At 41.7% G+C, this 22204-nt stretch overlaps 1 protein-coding gene across 1 annotated transcript in view; it reads left to right on the top strand.

The window, feature by feature from the left end:
- The window catches only part of SOX5 (SRY-box transcription factor 5), a 611279-nt gene that overhangs the window by 249434 nt on the left and 339641 nt on the right, over positions 1 to 22204 (top strand). Inside the window, exons 3-4 of the mRNA XM_082064631.1 lie at positions 3574 to 3727; positions 19296 to 19457. The gene's annotated coding sequence lies outside the window, so the exon portion shown is untranslated. The remainder of the gene's footprint in view (positions 1 to 3573; positions 3728 to 19295; positions 19458 to 22204) is intronic.

Below are 22204 nucleotides of genomic sequence, written 5' to 3'. Positions count from 1 at the left end.
CCCCCAGTATCAACACAGGCTGGTGGAGGATGGGATTGAGAGCAGCCTTGTGGAGAAATACTTGGGGATACTGGTGGATGGAAGATCGAATATGAGCTGGCGGTGTTGCACTGGCAGCCCAGAAGGCCAATCGTATCTTGGGCTGCGTCAAAAGCAGCCTGGCTTGCAGGTCAAGGGAGGTGATTCTGCCCCTCTTCTCTGCTCTGGTGAGACCCCACCTGGTGTCCTTCATCCAGCTCTGGAACCCTTAGCACAGGAAGGACATGGACCTGTTGGAGACGGTCCAGAGGAGGCCACCAAGATGAGCAGAGGGCTGGAACAGCTCTGCTGTGAGGACAGGCTGAGAGACTTGGGGTTGTTCAGCCTGGAGAAAGCTCCAGGGAGACCTTTTTGCCCCTTTCAATACTTAAAAGGGGCCTATAAGAAAGATGGGGACAGATGTTTTAGCAGGGCCTGTTACAACAGGACAAGGAGTAATGGTTTTTAAACTAAAAGAGGGGAGATTCAAGCTAGACACGAGGAAGACATTTTTACACTGAGGGTGGTGAAACACTGGCCCAGGTTGCCCAGAGAGGTGGTAGATGCCCCATCCCAGCAGACTTTCCAGGCCAGGCTGGATGGGGCTCTGAGCAACCTCATCTAGTTGAAGATGTCCCTGCTCATGGCAGGAGGGTTGGAATAGATGACCTTTGAAGATCCCTTCCAACCCAAATTATTCTATGATTCTGTGTTTATAAGTGTACTATAGGAGGGATTGAGCATGAAATTATCACACTATGTAACCTCATCTAAAATGGGTACCTAAATTAGAAGACAAAGACATCTATGCAGTCAATAGAGACAAGCAGGGTCATCCAAAGGGGGCTTCAGAGCAGCCATGCTAGGAACCTCCGCTGACTCTGTGAACAGTTAGATGCCTCAAGTTAAGTGGTACAAATGCTCTCCTGGGTGCCTGGTGAATGAGTTTTGTCTTTTGAGTTCAGTTTTCAAAGGACCAGAACACCATGAGAAACTCTAGGCTTGCACTGGAACCAGGAATAGAAGAATCTGAAGCACAAGATTTTAAAGAAGAAAGATCTTGGATAATCATTTTGAGTTTCAGTGCTCTCTGTTTTGCAGGGTAAAGCATGCATTACTGATTGAATTCAGCATTAAATTCTCATTTTGAATGTGTGCACCTCGTTAAATATTATCCTGTTATATATCAGAATTTTCCAGGTTTCCTGGCAAGTCATGCTCAGAATGAAGTCTTTCCAACAGTGTGTATTCAAGGATGTGTTTATGTGTATGGGTATATGCAAACACGGATGCTCTAGACAATGTGTAGGTGAGAGTGTTGTTACAAAGAAAGATTCTTCCAAATTATTTATTGCACGAGACAGTAACAGTCTGCTGCGTTTAGGTTGCCTTAGTGAGTTTTAAAAGAACCTGTTGGACTAAAAAGCATTAACGTTTGTTCTGTCTTCAGCATTGTTTAAAATTTACTAGTGAAAAAAAATTCCAGTTTTCAGAAGTACAACCCTGTCATGCTCTGAGGCTCAGTTCAAACCCAGTGGTGATACAAGCCTATGAAAAGTCACCATTTTGCTGTCATTGTCTAGGCAGTCTGTCTCAGTGTCACAACATCAGCCAGCTCAGCCTGCACCAAACCACCTCCGTTCCTGCAGCACATCCCATGCTGGGCACCCTTGGACCTGCCACAGGACAGGGACCATGTGTTGTCCCAGCCTCCTCCGTGGACATCCCGTTTCCCCTTGTCTCCCTCCCTAGGCTGACACTGGCTGGAGTTTACACACCAATGTAGCTGAGAAATGAGAAAAAGTGGTGAAGTCTCCTGGCTACAGACCAGACTGTACCTTATTTTCTGCAGACTCCAGCTCATACCCTGAAGCTCAAATGGTAGACTCCTGTGCAGAGGGCCAGAGGCTCAGCCTCGCCAGGGAGGTGTGATTTGGAAAGCTATTAGTGGTTGTATGTAATATATTTAGTTTTTATCTTTTTTTTTTTTTTTTTTTACCTTCAGAAAAGGAGGAAAGTTCATGCAAAAACAATGTTTAAAGCAAATTGCAAAACCAAACATTGACAATTAAGGCAAATTCAGGTTGTTCCTCCAATCACACTTCTGCCCTCTTGTGTGAATGCCCTGTGATACACTTTTGAACTGCAAGAACCTGGGCTGGTTTTCCCTCTTCAGCGCAGAGGATGGACACAAAACAGGACAGAATTAATGGGCAAGTTAAATGCCAGTATTTCCTAAGTTTGAAACGCTTTACTTTAACCTTTTTTTCTAACGTTTTTTGAAGGTACGCTGTGTTGTTATTGATTTCAGAATAAACACTTGACTAGATCTGAAGAGAGATATTTCTGTCTCATACAGTTTCTCTGAAGTTACTGGTTTCATCAGGGCTGAATTTGGCCCACTGCATCTAGTGAACAGTATATTCCAAAATCAATATTAATAATGCTGGGTGCTGTTCTTAAATAGATTGTAGACATTCACATATTCTGTGTAAAGTTCATATCAAATGATACTTTCCTATTCTTTATTCATTCTGTTGGTTAATAAATAATCCTTTAGCTTTTTGGCAGTTGGTTTCTGGGATCCTGTTGGACGTCTGTATTTATCGTTTAGGGATCCATCACCAGAGCATCTTTCTCTCTTCAGATTTTTGACAGAAAGCCCAGGATTTTCAGGGTTATTGGCTACTTCTCATTGTGCTTAGGCTTTGTAGGATTTTTTGTGGGGGTTTTTGTTTTGTTATTTTTTTTTTAATATACTTAGAATCTGTTCTATTGGTGAGTTACAGTTTGTCAATTGAGTTGTTGTTTAACAAAATGTACGGCATCAGTAGAGGCACTGAGGATGAAAATCAACCATCCACTTGCTGAATCTCTGCATTTACTGTGAGGCACCATTTCATCTGGGGATATGAGTGACTCATAGTGGTTGGAGGGATTCATAATTTCCATACTACAGCACCGTTTGCTAGGATTTTCTGACTTTTGTATTTATCATTAAAGGCAACATTACACAGTGTCAAAGAAAAAAAAAAAATCTAGCCTTCAGAATGTGCTTTCCTGATTGTAAATGGGGTTGGATATCCTGTACTGAAATGTCAGGTTAGATCCTTTGTAAACTCTGAAGCCTGCGCTCAGAATAGAACACTTCTGGAGTGTATTAAATTGGTGTTAATTGAGAAACACATATGCCAATGACATTTTAAGCTACGCTAAATAAAACCAAACCTTTAGCAGGTCCCTATCACAGAGAGATCCTGAGATTTCACTGAACCTGCTGCTGCCGTCATCTTTTTTCCATCTATGCATATGTTGCTTGCAATGATATATGGTAACTCCTGATGCAAATACCACTCATGCTGTTACAGCTTAAAAGACCCAGAAATAGAATGCAAACACAATGTCTGGGTTTTTTTCTGCTCCACATTATGAAAACCTATGACCAACAGCCTAAAGTTTGATTCCTTCTCCCTGCAGTTTTCACACCAGCTAACTTCAAAACATACGTTTAGCACTGCAAGTCATAAAAAATTCATCGTCTCTTTCTTTTTTTAGGGGGACTAATTCTGCAAGTGTCTCGGGGTTCTGTAGCTCTGGTTGCAGCTGAACCGCAGGTCAGAACCTCAGGAGGGACCCCGTCCTCAGGCAACACAGTGTCCAGTATATTCACTGACATGTCTGGCCTCTGGATCAGGACCTAAGCCTATTGGTAAAGTACATGCACTCTATCTTAAGATAAATAAAGCCATTTGAAAAATGCAAGGCAAATTTGGGGTTGAAGTCCCAGTTGTGTCAATATACCCTTGGGATGTGGCAATATTTTGTTGCACGTTTGATTTGTGACAGAAAAGAAAGGGCAGCCTGGAAGTTACTGAGGGCTGGGTCTGGGCAGTGCTGGCTGCTCAGCAGAGGGGCGGTGAAGTCCTGCCCGAATGCCACCACACAAACTCTTATGAGATGGCTTTGCAGGACCACTATTGTTAGAGCAGCTGTCTTCTGCTGCAATTCAGGGCAGGAGGTCAAGAGCTGTTTAGCAAGGATCTGGTGCCATTAAGCTGGCATGATACAGCTACGAGTGAAACTCGCTGGCAGCTCATTGATTTCCAAGTGACAAAGCCCACTTACTACTTTGCCACTCCGTAACTTTTTGCCTTTGAACCAAAAATTAAAAATAATAGCCCCAGATTTTTTCCACAAATAGCTCATGCAGTTTATTTATTTATTCATTTATTTCCCAGACAAGCAGAAGTACTTTTGAAGGTGCATTGTACTGCCACTGTGCAGTGCACTGTGGGACCTCTCTTGGTGAGGTGATGATTTGTGGCCACCTCCTGACTATATCCTGAAGGTGCTTAGGTTTATTTCGGAGTCACTGCCTTTATAACTAAATAGACACTAAGTCCTTGAAAGGAATTTGGTGTCTGTAAAAGCCAGACTTACAGGTGCCTGGCTCTGAAGTGGAGGTGGAGTAAGGGTCTCTTCCCCAGTTGCTGCTCCCAGGTGTGGTCACAGGGATTACGTGGTGCCTGCCTGACATACAGCTTGAACGGGATGCTCTTCTTAGGATGGGTGCACAAACTGCAAAGCTGTTGCAAAGTCCACCTTGTCCTCATGTGGCCCCCAGTAAATCTTGATTTCTTTACTGTACGCTTCAGAAGGTCATCATGCATGCTGCCAATCTTCTTCCCAACTTACACTGATTCCTAGTGTTTCAGGTATGGCCTCAGGTTGTGGGAAGTGCGGTGGAAGTGGCAATGTGTCATCATGTGGGACGTGGTCAACCGGTAGCTGTGCTCCAGGTTCCAGTAAGCTGGATTTTGGCCTGTGGTGTCTGTCAGGAAGAAAGACTGGAATGTGTATCTCCAGTTACCTGATAACTGGAAATGAATTAAGCCATTTATTTTTTGAAGAAATATTTCCCTTTCAAGCCTTCTCTTTTGTTAGAAGTATTAGACTGTGTTTGGTAGTTTCTAATTCAGGATATGTTTTTTTCAGGTCAGTCAGGTTTTCCTGTTCTTGTTATGTACAGTACAACATGTGGTTTTAAAGTGAATATGTGCCTACAATGTCCTTCAAAGACAGTAGCATCTTTATTTGCATTTTTCAGATGAGGAAATGCAGAGTGATTGATGGCTTTGCTAAAGCCAGATAGGGATACTGTGGCAGAAGGAGGGAGGATTCTCTGACAGCCCATTGCAGACATTGTCTGTCAGCCCTGTCTGTCTGTCCTTCCTCCTTGTGGAATGGTGTCTTACATTGGAGCAGCTCTGGAGCGCAGGAGACTGGCACACTGTAGTGACCAGCCAGCTCTTTGCCACGTGGTCTTTCACAGGGTAGTTGCGTGCAGAATTTGATTATAACTCACTTAATTGCCCACTTCCTCATAACTGTTCTTGCTGCCATCTCTCCCACTAACAGTGTCCTCATATTGGCAGGACCAGGACAGCAATGCTGTGCCATCCCAGAGAATCCTTCTCTTTTTCTCCTTCTGTGAGCAGCATCTCAAACATGATAGCTGCCTTGCAGCTGGTGTGCGACCACGGTGTTGCACACTCAAACTTTCCCTTATTAACCCTGATCTGGGGACTCCCTCAGTGATAACACTGTGGATGCAGCACTGGGGCGGTGCAGATTTTAGCATAAAATATTCTGATCTGTCTGCTTGCCCATCTGCCTATCTGTCCATCTGATGGACCTATGCGCATGCTGGAATAGCTGGAAAGGTCAGAGGGAGTTCAGGATGACAGAAAAAAAAGGTCAATTTTTGTGTGCATGCATATGTCGCTCCAGGTAACTGATGAGGCATCTTGGCAGGGCCTTTCGACTTAGAGACAGCGCCGTCCATTCAGAGGACGCGAATGCTCTTCTTGTGAAACATGGTTGAGAGTTGTTTGCCAGAGGTGACTTTTTTACGGCTTTTCCGATGATAATACTGCCTCGCAAATATCTCCGGCAATTCTGCTGAACTTGTCAGAGATAAGCGTGGTATGCACGACGGGGCCCAAGATTTGGTTGGTGTTTAATTGGGACATCTGTATGTTCGCACACGTCGTAAAGTAGAGAGAGAAGCTGTGTGCGCGAGGGGGCCAAGGGAGCTTGAGCTTCTTGAGGTGGGCGCACATGTGTGGTGAGGTCAGTTGGACATACAGTGTGATGAGACAGCTTGGTGGTGTTTCACCCAGGAAGTTTTTTTGGTGCCGAGTACTCTTTTTTCAATTTCAAGCAAGTTTTTGTAGGTGAGTGAGCTGGACATTAATTCCAACCCACATGCCCCCCCACTGGCCACTGAGCTGAGGATTCGATGGCTGGCGTAGCGCTGGGGTCCTGCCCTTCGGAGCCACCGGTGGGAAGGGAGCAGCCGGGTTTCCAGCAGCAGCCCCAGCTCACAGAGGGACCATTAGGCAGGCGGAAGCCCCCGGCAGGGTTACAGACCAGACAGTCTATACCAGGGCAGGTCAAAGGGTGAGCTTACTGTTTACTGAATCGGTAAATAGCTAATTATTCAGCCCGGCAACAGGGCAAAACCCCACATGGGATGTAAATCCTTGGCAATTCAGCGTTATCTGGCGGGGAACACTATTGAGATCCGAGGATCCCTTGCAGTAGCAAAAGGGAGCTCTATGCACTTTAAAACCTTTTAGGGTCATTGTACGATACCGCAGAGCTGTTAAGGAGCCCTCACGTGCCAGAAGCAGTTTAACAGGCCCAGTGTTGGGCACTTAATTGTGTCAATAATTATTCACGCATTAGCACCAGCTCCTCCTTAAAGCGTGTACTGCGGTGACTCATTAAGTTATTACTGGTATTCATTACCAGTAGAATTAGCCTTTTCTTCAAAGTGTAAAATTTATGTTTTATAGAAAAATATTGCTAGGAGTGCAACAGCTTTGCTCTACTCCCTGCTTGGTGTACAGGAAAACAAGACTATGTGGAGATGAAGCAATACTTTTTGTCCAAGAAGAGGCCTTTAAATTAGAAAAAGTCTTGTGCCTTTTTTGCTTATTTGTTTTTTGGTGGGTTTTATGTACTTAAAGTTGGGCTAGGGGAGAAGCAACATTCCTACCCAGCTTTGGCTGTTGGTCTCATGTGCGTTAGTGCTGTTTTTTGGTATAATGAGCGAGAAAGATATCCAGTGTCTTTTGATTAATAAAGTGTTAATATATATGCAGCTGTCTTTATGTTAAATGCTGCATGGTGCACTTTGTTTCTTTAAATGCTGATCATTTACAGTGAGCGTGTACAGTATATATGCCTGGAGGGAGAGCAATTGTTATACAACTCTTTAATCCGAACCATGATTAAAACCCCTTTTGTTCCTCCCTCCCTGCATTACTCCAGCCTATCATCTTCTCTGAGAAATCATTTGGCAAGTAGATACGTGTGTATTTTAAGAGAATAACTCCTTTTAAAGAATCAGTTTTGCTTTTGTTCTGCTTTTAGAACTTAGTTTTTTGCATTTCAATATACAGCGCTGTTCAAAAGGCGTAGGAGGGTTGTAGCCATTTTTTGCGTGAATAGGTATAATTGAAATATGATGTATGCAGATATCATCACTTCTACAGCAATTATCCGGATTGTTTGTTTAGTGGGAACATACTTTCAAGTAGAGGTTGGTCAGTGGCAATCATGTTGCGTGACACAGCTGAGAGACGTGACAAAGAATATGTAAAGTCTCACGCTGAGAAATTTTACGTTGCACTGAGAGTCTCTACTTGGGGGAATCATTAGGAATACCGAAGGTGAGGGCCACGGCGGTTTCAGAGAGAAATGTAAAGGAGGACAGGGAGGCTGACGCTTAGATCTTGGGGAGAGGCTGGGGTTTGGCATTCTCTTTCATGTGGAGACCGGCAGTTAATATGGTCCTTGTTGAAACTTGAAACAGCTCTATTAGTAGCTTGATTGGGGAGAGGGGAAGAGACCAAGAGTAAACAAAAATGTGCGGTCTGGAGATGGGCTTAATTGTGCACAATACGTCTTGCCTCTGTGCGGCTTATACTAATCACTCCAAATGGCAACACACACGCGCGCACACACACACACACACACGCAAATTTGATCTGCTCAAGCAGATAAAACTGCTATGTGTATAATATTGCCAAGCTAGAAGGAAAAAAAAAAAATGGACATCTGTTTAACAATTCTCTATTGTAGACAGGATCATAGAAACACTGTTGCCTGCCTGTCGTGTTCAATCAAAATGAATAAAATGCTGATTTAAAATAGAAAAAAAATTCCGTCGGAAGAGAGCCTTAAAGTATTTGCTTACTCTCTTTTTTTGTTTTAATTTCAGCAGCGTGATGAGGGGGGCGAATCCCAGGGGCAAGAGGAGGTTTCAGGAACAGTGAAGGGAAGATTTTGTTTTGCGTTGTGTTGGTTTTTATCCTCGGTAGAGTCGAGAGAGGCGAACAGCAGTCGGAACTAATTGTAGTTCGCTCAGGAAAGTCTTCATTAGCACTTGCCACACATGGTTACCAGATGTGCTGAAGAAGGGGTGGGAGGAGGGGGGAAGGGGTATGTGGAGAATGGGCTACATACTTAAACCTAATAATCTGTCTTTTGTTTTCAGATCTATTGTGTTGGGGAGGGGAAGAATGGGGGAGAGAGAAATCCTGGCTGCTTTTTGATGCAGCCAGTCCCTGCTAGCTGAATGGCATCCTTGTCTTGCAGACTTCTCTAAGTAAGGAAAAAAACCTTAATTGTGGCCAAGTAAAGAGAGATTTCTAAAACAATTTTATTTTTTTTTTCTTTTTAAGGCTGTAAGCGAACTATTACAATATTTCACTGAGCCCGACTGAAGATATTTGGATAATCAAACTGGTAAAGCAGTATCTGGCCAGTTTGTGAATTCGAGTTAGATTTTTTTTGTGAGGTTGTGGGCTCCCACAGTGTTAGTGGGGCTGTTGAACTGTCAGTTCAATAGCAGCAGCGTCTCCTCAGCTCACATGTACTTTGCTGGTGAGCGTGAGATGCGATCAGTGAAGCCAAGTGCAGCAGGAAGGTAAGAAGAGTTCTGTGGTCCTGTCAGTCATCTCACTCAGATGTTTAACCTTCTGCCTGCTGCAATTTAAAAAAATATATTAAAATTAAATAGATCTTCCATATATAGTGGCTGTTGCTGCTGCAAACCAAATTGTGGTCTTGCTGCTCATACAGATGATTTTCACATCAACCAGTGTTGATTTTACTGCAGATGTTACCACAGACACCGCTAGGTGCTTTGTAGGAAAAGGAACCCTCCTTCCCCTTCTTTTGAACTGGTCATCTCCAGCGGAGCGTGGGGCAGGGGTATCCTGCGTGGCTGTCCCCACTGTCTCCCCCCACTTCTGCAGCACTGCAGCTTCTTTCCCCTCTCGGTCCACAAAACCTTCCCACAAGGTCGGAGTTTTTTGTACTGGCATCATCTGACCTTGGACATTGCCTTTCTTCTCAGACTCCCCTCTTTGTTCTAGTGATAGGAGAACATCACCACGTCCAAACAACAGAGTTTAGATGACTCTCCAGGCTCTGAATAATCAGGGCTGAAGGTTTAATTATGGCACTACACATGATATCCACAAGACTTGGCACTCTGGTCATGTGAGAGAACAGCATTAGATGAACTTTTACTAATTAAGCACTCTGTTTCCCTTCCTTCTTGAAACTGCAAGGAGTTATACATGTGGAAAATCACTTCTGTTAGAGCAAAATAGAGACATTTTTTGAATTTAAAATAATCCGAGTTGAACCTAAATCTTGTGGCTCCAGCCTTGTTTTATTCAGCTCAGTTTGGCAGTCTGTAATCTCATCCTGCTTTGGAGCCTGGAAATGTTCTTGCTCACAATCTCAAAGCAGAGCAGATGTTACATAAATAGAAAATAGGTTGTGTGCACAACCTAATCTAACACAGGGCACAGAAGGAGGTTTGGATGAATGTAAGCTAATCAGGGCACAGATCTGCTATATTTTGGGACTTAAGACCAAATTTTTTTCCAGATGTATTCTGCCTACCAGATCCCAAATATGCCATTCACTTTTTCCTACTACATGGCAACTCCCTCTTGGACCTTTTTTAGTTTTTTGAGCCTGTCAGCTCAAGCTCACCAAAGGAAATGGCTGTTAAGAATTAATCTATTCCACTCTTTCTTCTTTGTTGGACTGACTTCTCCATCCAATGATGCTGTTATTCCGGGTCCAAAATAATCAAAGTCCAGGAATTCTTCTTTCAGAATCCTTCAAAGGAAATAATAAAGTCAAATCACTTAGATGAGTCAGTTGTATTCACTTTCCTACCGTAGGTTTGTAGAGTTTCCTTTGACCTTGTTGTAATTGGTTGGATCAACCTAACTAGCATAAGCAGAGTCACTGATTGTATGGCTTCCATAAAGTATCTTTATTAACTGTCAGAAAGGCCCAAGGAAAAATTTGGTAAAAATTAACCTATTTACCATTCCAATTTTGCTGTAGCTGCTATTGCATCAGTTGGGGTTTTTAAAATAAAATTAAGTGCCATATTTGCAATTTGTATAATGCAATCCCACATTATTTACACAAGAATGAACTGTGATTGTGCCAACATGCAGTATGTAGAGACAATATTTCTGCTTACCACAATTCATGTTTAGAAATACCCAACACTGCAAACTTGGTGTTTCTGTCAGTTTTGCTTCTTCTGGAGAAGCATATACATTAATTTATTTTTCCAAGTGTTACTCCCAGAATGAGTTTCAAATATAAGTGTTACTGCATTCATGGTGAAATCACAGCCATACACAACAGATACCATCTTGGCTGATTGATATTGTCACCTATTCCACAGAGATGTTATATAAATTTGAAACAGCTATTGATGGTTCAGATACCTATGCTCTCCACTCAACAGGTCTTCAGTTACTTGGGGCTTCTGCAGAACTTAGACAGAAGTGCTTTCAAATTTGACACACTAAATGTAATTTTAAGACATTCTTCATATTATTAATTTAATCTTTAATTATTATAAGTTAATTATTTAAACATTTTATTGACTTTGAGATGGAAAGCAGAATGATGAGATTTATTTCCCGCTTTTTCTGTATTTCTGCACTGAAGTCAAGGTTTCAGGCAACAAGGGAAATATTTTTATGCACTTGCAAAACTAATCAGCCAAACATGAAAATACTCCTACGGGGTTTCCTGGAGGCCTTGCTGGGGATACTGCAATGCAAATAATATATAATGCAAATAATAAATAATGTAGCCTAAGTATTATAAGGTAGTAGGATTCAGTTAGGGACAGAACGTAGTGGGTGATCCACATGAGCTGGTACTACCACCCTGTTTAGGACACTCAATATCTTTGCTGCCTGGATCTCCTATCATGCTTTTTTAAACCCCCACAATGTTCTTCTATAATGCACTCCATCAAAATGCATGTTTCCTTACAGATGATGTCATTTAAGCGGAAAAGAATTGTAAATCCTTCTCTGGCCTCCTGTAGTTTTTCCTGGGTAGCTGGCAGAGCTCAAACTACTTCTCTTTCCAGTATGATATATAAGTAATCAATATGATTTTTTTTGGTATGCATATCAACAGTACTCCATGTAATTAAAGACTGTCCAGCACTGTTCTAATGCTACACAGTAATTACATATGGCAGCTTTTTTCTCCCTGTGATTTGCAGTTTTTCCAATACAAAAGAAGTAACTGACACGACAGGCAGGAAAGTTTCATTGCAATGTTAGGAAAATCTAACAGAGCAAGTTTACTGGGGAGAGTACAAATAGCTTTCCTCTTTTCCAGGGTAATGATTTGAAGATAGATATGCAGTTGCAGCAACATGAGGTCCATCTTTTTTGTCACCTCAAGATGAGGTTCCCGCAGCGTGCTGTCCGGGAGGAGCCTGTGGGCTGCTTGGGGACAGACGCTGCTGCAGGAGATTGCAGAGTGGGTTGTTTGCGTGATGGGAGCGGAGCAGCTTGTTGCTCCCAAGCCTGCACTGACTTCCAATCAGTTTCCAATACATGCAGTGGATTTGCAGGTGTTGGCTCTAACCTCTACAGTTTGCAAAAAGTTTAGGGACCTAGTTACCTTTCTTTTGTTGGGAATGTTGCTACAGCTGAGGCCACAGCAAGGCTAGGCTGGAACTAAGGTGCAAAGGAAGGAGCTGGTAAGGCATAAAGCATCTTCACACAAAAACCTATCCCAAAATCTGCTGAGAAAGATATGAGGTCATGTTGGAGCGAGTAAGGACTCAGCAAACAATTCGATTCAATGTGAATCATGCTAAAGCCATTTATTACAGAAACAAGCCCCCTTATATATGCAACTATATTCTAATCACGCATCCATGCTCCAAGCATGGATTCACTAAATGAGTATCGTGGGCTGTCCATGTGCTGGAGTGTCACTGATGATACGTCCGATGATTCACGCCATGCCAGGACCCTGCTGATTGAGGAACGCCCCTCTTTCTCACAGCAGATTCTGTTCTCAGCTTCTCGAAGCGGCCTTGAGATTCCTTTGAGCCAGGCTAATTCAGCAACAAAGTCTTTATCTACCAAAACCCCCTCCACAGGGTCAGATTGATATATTAGGTTGGTGCAAAAGTAATTGCCATTTTTGCATTGTTGAAATTTGCCATTGGATATTGGAATACATTCTGAAATAAATGTAATTGTTTTATACATCCTTTGAATGCACTTTTCTCGCTTTATGTTTTTTTGCTAGTAACGTATTACTTGCTGTTTATTTTAGACTGTAGAAATGGTGTTAGACAAAAAGGAAATGTGAGTGATTTTCTTATTTGAGTTCAAAATGGGTCATAAGGCAGTGGAGACAACTTGCATCATCAACAATGCGTTTGGCCCAGGAACTGTTAACGAACACACAGTGCAGTGGTGGGTCAAGAAGTTCCACAAAGGAGACAAGAGCCTTGAAGATGAGTAGCGTAGTGGTCAGCCATTGGAAGGTGACAGTGACCAACTGAGAGCAATTGTCAGAGCTGATCCTCTTACAGCTACACCAGAAGTTGCTGAAGAACTTAACGTCGACCATTCTACAGTTGTTCAGCTTTTGAGGCAAATTAGAACAGTGAAGAAACTTGAGAAGTGGGTGCCTCCTGAGCTGACAGAAGATCAAAAAAATTGCCATTTTGAGGTGTTGTCTTCTGTTATTCTATGCAACAACAAACTATTTCTCGATCGGATTGTGGCGTGCGATGGAAACTGGGTTACATACAACAACTGGCAATGACCAGCTCAGTGGTTGGACTGAAAAGAAACTCCAAAGCACTTCCCAAAGCCAAACTTGCCCCACAAAAAAGTCGTGATCTGCTGCACGTCTGATCCACTATAGCTTTCTGAAGCCCAGTGAAACCATGACATCTGAGAAGTCTGCTCAGCAAATCAGTGAGATGCACCAAAAACTGCAACACCTGCAGCCAGCGTTGGTCAACAGAAAGGGTCCAATTCTTCTCCATGACAACGCCCGACCACATGTCGCACAACCAACACTTCAAAAGTCATACAAATTGGGCTACAAAGGTTTGCCTCATCTGCCATATTCCCCTGACCTCTTGCCAACCAGCTACTGCTTCTTCAAGCACCTTGACAACTCTTTGCAGGGAAAACATTTCCACAACCAGAAGGATGCAGAAAATGCGTTCCAAGAGTTTGTTGAACCCCTAAGCACGTATTTTTACGCTACAAGAATCAACAAACTTATTTCTCATTGGCAAAACTGCATTGATTGTAATGGTTCCTATTTTGATTAATAAAGATGTGTTTCAGCCTAGTTATAATGATTTAAAATTCATGGTCCGAAACTGTAATTTCTTTTGCATCAACCTGATATTTAAGTATGATCCTTATCTTTTTAATGATTGGGTATTTACAGTTCCACTATGCACACTGGAAGAAACATATTAATAATAACTATGAAATGACAAGCATTCCTGACTGAATAAGTTTATTTTTAGTTGTTTTACTTGATTCGGTTTCAGTGACGAAACAGGGTACCTTGCCAACACCATGCCTGCAATTTCATCATAAAGCTTACAATACGTAATGTGTCTTGTAAAGCCTCATAGTTTTGAGATTACATGAATGTGTGTGAAGCTCTACCTTCACTTATGTAAACTTTTACTTCAAGGAATTGCAGTGAAAAACTTGAAAATATGCCATGGAGGCACCCGAAAGAAGCAAGAGAAAGATAAAACAAAAAGGTTCTCAAATGCATTGGAAGGCATTTGTGTATGGTTTAGGGTCTTTTTTTATTTCTAAGCATCACTATGGCAAATCTTATGATTTTGAGTACTAGGCTGATGACTTTTGAATGGTTGGGAGGGGTAGGACCTAAACTGTTGAGCAGCTTCATTTAAATTTGATCCTGGGAACAGCAAGTCATGCTGAAGAGCCAGCGGTCTTTTGCATTAAATTTTAGGGAGAACAGAAAGCAAATGACACGGAGTGTAAAACAAGTACTTAAGTAAACGTTTTAATCTCACTTGGGGCAGCTTGACAAAATACTTTAAACATACCGCATGCACATGTGTCTGCACATAATCATCGTCGTTTGCTTTTGTTGTCAGCAAAATTAAGCAGCGGAGCATTTTATGGAAGGTTGTGCTTGCAATTTGGGCAGCCTGCAGTGGATCAGCTGAGCCGTGTTGCTCTGCAGAGCCCAATACTTTGAAGAGCAGCCTCTGTGTGTGAGCAAGTAACTGCTTTTACACAACACAAGGATCAAGGTCTCAAATGCTAATTCTTTGGTTTCTCCTGAAGGGGTGGCTTTGCCAAATTTTAGCCTATTTCTGCTCCATGGTAGAGCAAAAATGCTGCAGGATCACTAGCAATAGTGCTTTCTAGAGGTAACATCATACTGTAATCCAAAACAGAAAAAGAAATTATGTCCCCAATTGGCTTGTATTAATTTAAAATTCTGTGCAAAAGTTGGAGTGTTTGAGCAAATTTATTTATGTTTTGTTTTTTTTTACCAGACAGTGCTGTTGGGATCTTTTTTGTTGAAATGAAAGAAGCAGGAGCAACAAAAATTCGCATCAGTGCATTATCAATTCTTTGTACCATTAGTGAATGTGAAACAAAATTAAAATTGCTAAAAAACCCCACAAAATAACTGTTTGACTGTAGGGACAGCAGGTAATTTCTTCACTTTGTGAGCAAATTTCTTCCAGTTCAGGAAATTCAAGTTTATTTTCATTTTGATAAGAATGGAACATCAATTCAACAGACAATAAAAGCTGTTTTAAACCTGTTAAATGCTATGAAATAGATGTGTACAGCTAATTAAGGTATGTGTTGAATAGTAATTATGTCATCCTGAGGGATTTACAAATAGAGTCTAGTTAAAATTTGATTCAATCTTCTATCATTCACAGAAGGTGCAAATTATTATTCATTTAACATCCTCTGATTTCAGTTCTAAAGGTAATCCAGAAAAAAGGGAGAGGGATTTCTGTTTTATCAGCATTGTTTAAGAACTAAGATCCTTTAATTATTGTACTGTACCAACAGTCTGCTACCAACTTAGTGAAGCAGTCATTCAGCTTTGAAACTAGCAGTTTACCCTCCAAGCAAAGAAAGATATAAGAAAAAGTGTTTAGTCAGCAAGCAAATACACCAAATTGTATGTTTTGGCTTTTGTTGGTACTCATGTTTCTGAGCTGCACAAACAGGAGTCACTTACACAATACCTTTCAATCAAAGGCATCAAAGCAAAGGAGACAGATTTCACAAAAAAGAAAAAAAGTAAAAGTGAAAAAAATCTCCATGGGATCCAGTCCTGTGAAGTTTCTCAATCCTCTATCCAGGCTTTTTCTTTTTAGGTAATATGGGTAGACTCTTGGTCTCTACTCCTTTGTGTAATTTCTCCTCATAGTAATGAAGAATTGTGTAAGATTCCTGATCACCTAGCGAAAGTATTATAGTTTGTTTTACAAGGAAGTTACTTTTAATGACCTTAAAGAATTTACTGCGTTTCTGGATTTATAACATTAAGTGGTAATCCCCAAATTTACCATTAAAGCTGGCCTAAAATGAAAAAGAAAAATAAATATTTTTATGTCTTGGAACAAAAACTGTGTCTTTCAAAGAAATTGTGACAATTCATAAGAAGCCAGAACACTCCAGGAGCTACAGCGGTAGTGGTGGTGTGGTAGAAACAGGTTAAGTTTCTGTTCTGCCTGATTTGGGGGTCAAGCCTCTCTAGCAACTGGGACTTCTATTCTGCACATCTGAGCTGGCACAGAAATTTTGTTAAAAGTGAGATATTTTATTGTTGATTTTTTTTTGGTTGCATTTTAGTTATTTAAGGAGGAAAAGCTTCCTGCAAATTATTTTTATTAAACCTAGTCCTTCCATTAAAAAAAAGAGAAAGAAAATCAGACATAATCATATTACCTAAGATATAAGACATTACTCTGTTTTTTTTCCATAAGGTAAGAACATGTAATCCATGTGGTAGTGTTGGCAGTTATTGTTTGGGCTTTTTGGAAAGTAACTTCTAGTGTGCTTAGATTGGATATATTCATTGTGTGGTTTTATTGCAGAAAGGTAGATGTCCTCCTGCCCTACTCTTTTTTTAAAGGACCTGTTTTCCTATTTATATAAGTGGGACTAATTATGTATAATGAACTGCTTTACTGGAATGAGGATCATGTATCCTGCCCTACTTAATTCCACCTAGTACTGAGAAGCAGCCACCTCTGTGCTGGTGCACAGCGGCTGCCCGGCAGCTCTCAGAAGCGATGGGCAATTCTTTAAGTTAAGCTTAAGCAAAGGTGCTGGACTTCATTGGAAAAAATACCCAGAAGTAGAACCTAATTTGCTGTGGTCTGATTTTGTCTTCCTAACTGAAGTGGCGTTTTGGAAAGGTCAATAGAAGGACCCACATTATCTTTGGCGGTTGGGTTGAGGTTTTTGGAGAGAGACGTGCTTGACGTAACTGGTTTTCTCTGTGTGTCTCATCATATTTGACACAGCTGCTCGTTTGCAGTATGGTTTGGAGTACTACCCGCTGAAAAGCCATGATCCTAATTGTCACTTGGAATTTGGCAGGAAACTACCATATTTTTGCTTTTTTTTTTTTCCACCTGCTTTATGGACCTGGGTAATATTGTAACAGAAGTGTAAAGTGTTCCTAGTTCTTAGCAAGATAAGAAAATGTTGTTTCTTATCTGTGATTTGAAAAGACACGAAGAGTTAGTGGGGTAGAGATACATGAAAACTATTGCATGCTTGGTAGGAACTGCAGAGGAGGAATCTCTCACCGGCGGCTTGTTTCAGTGTAAGGGACAAGAAAGAGGGAGCTTCTGAGTGAAGGGGTAGGACTGGAAAAAAATCTCAAGTACAATCAGAGAAATTTGTTAGTTCATTTGCTTAAAGAAACAGGTGCACAGCTTTGAGATGGTTACTGAAAAGAGAGCAAATAAAGAGCAGCTTTAAATGCTTGCCTGCTGCTGATGCTTTGGAATTGATAAAAACCTGTAGGTCCCTTCAGTCTTTGAAGATAGCTGAGGGAAGCAAGGAGCAATAGACAGGCTCTGAACCACCTGCGATTTTGAGGGATTGCCTGGAAAGACAGGGCAGTCTGCTGGTCCCCAGGTGTAGCTTCACTGGGACTTGCCTTCTCTTCCCACCTGCTGCAGCGTAGCTGCGTCAGAGAGGGAGGCACTTGTGCTGAAGTGGTGTTGGGAAGGTTTTTAGGCTACACCTGTTCTCCCCAGCCAGGAGTTAACTGCTTGCAAGTTGTTTTTTCTCAGCAGCATATGCAGGAACTATGGAGAAAGGCAAAGTTTGATTCCAATCCATGTGCCAGGCTTGGTGGCAAGGGCTGGTTTGGTCTTTGGCCACTTAAATTCTTCTCCTTGCCAGCCTCAGTGGATTTGTAGCTGATTTACATCTGATGTGAGCTACAGGAGCTGCTGGCTACCTGGCCTGCACTGTCATTTGGGTTGGGAGTGGAGCAAATTCCCCAATACCTACCTGTCCCTGCCCTCTTCTGCAGAAAGCAGAGTAAAGCTGTCTTAGGTGCCTTTTTTGTATTACAATACCAGTGGATGTCACTCTGGTAACCAAATACTGAGCTATTTTTTCTTGACACATCAGTTTTGTCTTGCGTTTACTTGCACATCCTTTTCCAATCGGCGAGAGGTGCATGTCCTGTATTGAGAGGAATAACAGTCTCATGGGCCTGGGGACCCGGGCTATGAAATTAGGCCCTAAAATTCATAAGTGTGCGCTAATTGTTGGAGAAAGTCTTGTATTTGTTCTTGATTAATTAAAATACATTGGAAATGTGTGGCAAGTCTTTCCCCTGTTAGAGTGAAGGCTGCAAACTTAACTAGTTTTAAACATAAAAGCTGAAATTCTTCTGTATTCAGGTGATGCAAGAAGTTCAAACTCTATGTAAAACAGTATTGCAGGGTGCTGGTGTGCAGCCTGAGGGGAGTCCATTTGGCTTTTATGGAAGTGAACCCTTTGCTTGCCACAAATAAATAACATGAATGAACACCAGCATGGGTTAGTCACTTGCCCAAAAGGTGCTACAGAGTCTTTTCTAGTAAAAGCTTTTACAGTGGAGTCAATTGCTATAAAGTCTTTGACTCTACTCGAAGGCTACTGTCATTTATCTGCATGCACTGAATCACTGCTTTGTATCACAGAATGATAACTTCAGGCTCGCAATTCATTATAAAGCAGGAGGACTTTTCCAAGAAGGTGGTGCCACTTTAGGACAAGGTGATGAAGAGCTGCTCCACAGAACTTGTAATAGGAATAATGGGAAAGGACAAGCTTGTCCTTACATAAGTTGCCTTCTTTTACAGGCGGTAAGCAGTTCAAAGTTTTGGAGCTGCACATTTAAAGCTTAGATCTTACTTTTGCACTGAAGAGTGGAAGTAGCTACAATAACTGGTAGTGCACATAAAATCAGTTGTTGCTGAACTTTTAATAGTAGCAGATTTCAAAAATTACATTCTGGAGCTGGTGGAACATTTGAGGGATTTATTTCTAACAGAATTTGCATTCCATGTAATTTGGATTTAATGACTTGGTGTAACACAGGCGAAAGGGTTTCTGAGTATGTGACTCTCCTTTTCCACGGCACAGTAGGTATTTCATCTTAATTTTTGGTTGCATGCAAAGAAATCAATATGTAAAGCAAAACTGAACAGATACTTAAAAGGAAATCATCAGAGAAGTTGAATAATCATTTAGGGAGTTAGTATTTAAAGCTGGCATATATTTCTGAGTGGGAAAGAGCTTCAGAATGGGGCAATTCACGAACCACTTCTTCCCCTTTAACAGCTGATTCAGAGACAGCAGGTGTGTAAGCAGCCCCTTGGAAAGAAGAGCAAGTGTGGTTTGTGACAGAATTGAGTGGAGATGATCCCAAGCTGAAAGTCAAAAAAAGGATCTTCTTTCAAGTTCATCGAGTGACTTGCAGTTTTATTCCAGCGCCTAACACAGGTAAGAGGCTTCTACAGAATCTGTATTTCTCGAGGTGTTTTAATATGTGAATCCTAACCCTTATTCATCAGTGGCTTCTGTTTTTGAAAGTACTGATGCAGTGCCAGGTACCAGTACCAGGTTTTGGGGAGTTCTATTGGGCTCTAAGATACCTCTTTTGGCAAAATCAAGTCAGAGAGTCATGGTGAACTTGTCAGCGATCCTACAGTTAATGAATGCATATGCAGAGTATATCTGAATTCGAGAGTAAAAGAGGACTGTTTCTTAAATCTTTGTATCTCATTTCCGTGTAAATCAGGAGAAATTTGAGTTAAGCAAGAGGTCCGCATCAAGGTGAGAAGTGTTGTTGGCTCTTGACCCCTTGCTGGAGCCGATTCCTGGAGTAAATTTGGTCTGAAACTGTGTTGCTGTTACAGAATATATATGTATAACAACAAAACAAAACACCAAAACAAACAAACAAACACAAAACCCCACAACAAAACAAAAAACAACCACAAACAAAACACAACAGAAATACACACACTAAAACCAAAAACCACTAAGAAATTCGAGCATGCCTGTTGAAATGTTGTGTATAAACACTAGAGATTTGTCTGAAAGGGAGACTACCTGCACCATGTAGGCAGAGCCAGCTGCAGGCAGCTGTATGTCAAACTGACATTATGGAGCTAATGGGCAGAACCCTTCAAGAAGGCAATGAGGGTGGGAATGAGCTCTGTTGCAGATACCCACCCTGAAGCTTCTTCCTTGCTCCTTTTCAGTTTCTATGGGCTTTTATACTCACTCTTGGGCATGAGGTACCAGGTTCCTAGGCAGACTTGGGCTTTCCTGTTTTTTTTATACAGGATGATTTGTACAGTCCGTATAAAATGCACTGACATGTGAGTTACTTGAGAAGTCATGTTTGGTGGGAGTGGGCAACTAGCTCTGTCTGCTCACTGGAGGGACAATGTATTTTAGATCATGAAAACTGAGGGCAGCTTTGCTCCATCATCATTTAATTGGCGGCAAACAGCGAGAAAGTATGCAATTCTATTCTCTGTGGCTTAATTTCAGTCAGAGATAGGTCTGCAGGGCAGTAATATCCTTCTTCCACAGCTAAGGTACCCACAAGGCCTCTGTATTAACACGTAGGCAGTGCATTGGATGTATGCAACACATCCTATACTAGCCCCCCCTGCCCTCCCGAGTGCTTTTGTAAGTCCCTGCGTGATGCTGAAACACAGCAATATGTGGCTTCTGCTGCCAGAGAAGACCAACCTCAAAATGAAGAACTGCCTCTGCAGCTGCATGGGCAGTGAGAGCTGGAGTGGTTCCACAGGACAGCAGCCACAAAAGCTGCTTTCTGACAGATAGTGTCCTTATTCCTTAATCATTAGCCCTAATGAAGGAGTTCTGTCATATTTAAAAAAAAAAAAAAAAAAAAGAAAAAGAAACTGAGGAAGAAAAGGAGAAAATAAACAGCCAAGAAGGAGAAAAGATGGGAATAGTTGGGATTATCTCTGTGCCGTCTCTCAGGTCCAGTGACAACACGACTACAATGGGTAGCTTTCAGGACTGCATATGGTCTTCCTTCCGAGGGAGTTGATTAAGCGACTCCGGATGAAATTGAAATCCTGTGATTTGACCTTTGTCTGGCCTGGGAGGGCTGCAATTCGCATAACAATTTCCTTTTGTTCTTTGTTTGGAGTTATTAATCCAACATGAGCCTCGAATTAATCAGGGGTAGTGCGTTGTTACATTTCTAATTCACAGCTCCACTGCTTGTGTCTTTTTTAATTAAGGCCGAATGATAGCAGGCCTTAGCCCCTGATTGCAACACTTACTAACCACACATTGAGGGATGAAGAGGCTAAATAGGCAGAATGAGATTACTTCAAGGTTTCGCTTAATTGTTTTCTTCCTTTAAGTAAAGAGCACTGAATGAACATTGTTAATGCCAGGCTGGGAGTATTTCTTTTATATGTGTGTTATGTGCGTGTGTGTATATGTGCGTGCTGGGGTGGGGGAGGTTATGACGGGTGCACTGAGGACTCAGAGCTCTAATGGCTCAAGGGTTTGTAAAATTGAAGCCTTTGGTTATTGATTTAAACCATTCCTCCCACCTCCCCTGAGGGGCAGGGGCAAGGGTAGAGAAAGGAGGAAAAGAGTTGAAGAACATTAATCTTAAGTTAGCTGCATGGATTTCCTTGTATCCTGTGTGAACACATTTATTTATGTTTGTTTGGGTTTTGTGTTTTTGTTGTGTTGTTTTTTTGTTGTGTTTTTGTTGTTGTTGTTGTTGTTTTTCTATTTGCTCATCCTTCAGAGGTAGAAAATGCAGGAAGATTGAAGGCTATCAGAGATTCTAAAGAAATGTGTTGAGAGGTACAGTTCTCCAAAGCCTGGGAGTGGTAATAATGATAATAAAATAAAGGCGAGCCAGTTGTGTTGCACACCAGATTTTGCTCATACTGAAGGATGTTTGAGTCATGTTTCAAAAGCTGTTTGTAAATTTGTATTGTCAGAGCAGTTTGGGGCCACAAAGGCGCAGGTGCTATTCCAAGGGAACAGTGTAGATGATCTCAGTTAGATTCATGCTGTATAACTCAGCCTGTACCAGCCACTTGGGATGCTGGAAAAGAACATGCACTGAGTGTCCAGCCTTGCAAACATATATTTGCAAAAATAGTTCCGTTAGCTTAAAAGAAAGGATAAGCATGACAGGATTCGGGATTGCAGGATCAGTCCTGGTGTTTTGGCCT

This window comes from Streptopelia decaocto, assembly GCF_964273445.1.
Source record: "Streptopelia decaocto genome assembly, chromosome: 1".
Classification (NCBI taxonomy): Eukaryota; Metazoa; Chordata; class Aves; order Columbiformes; family Columbidae; genus Streptopelia; species Streptopelia decaocto.
This window is presented reverse-complemented; position numbering and strand designations above follow the sequence as displayed.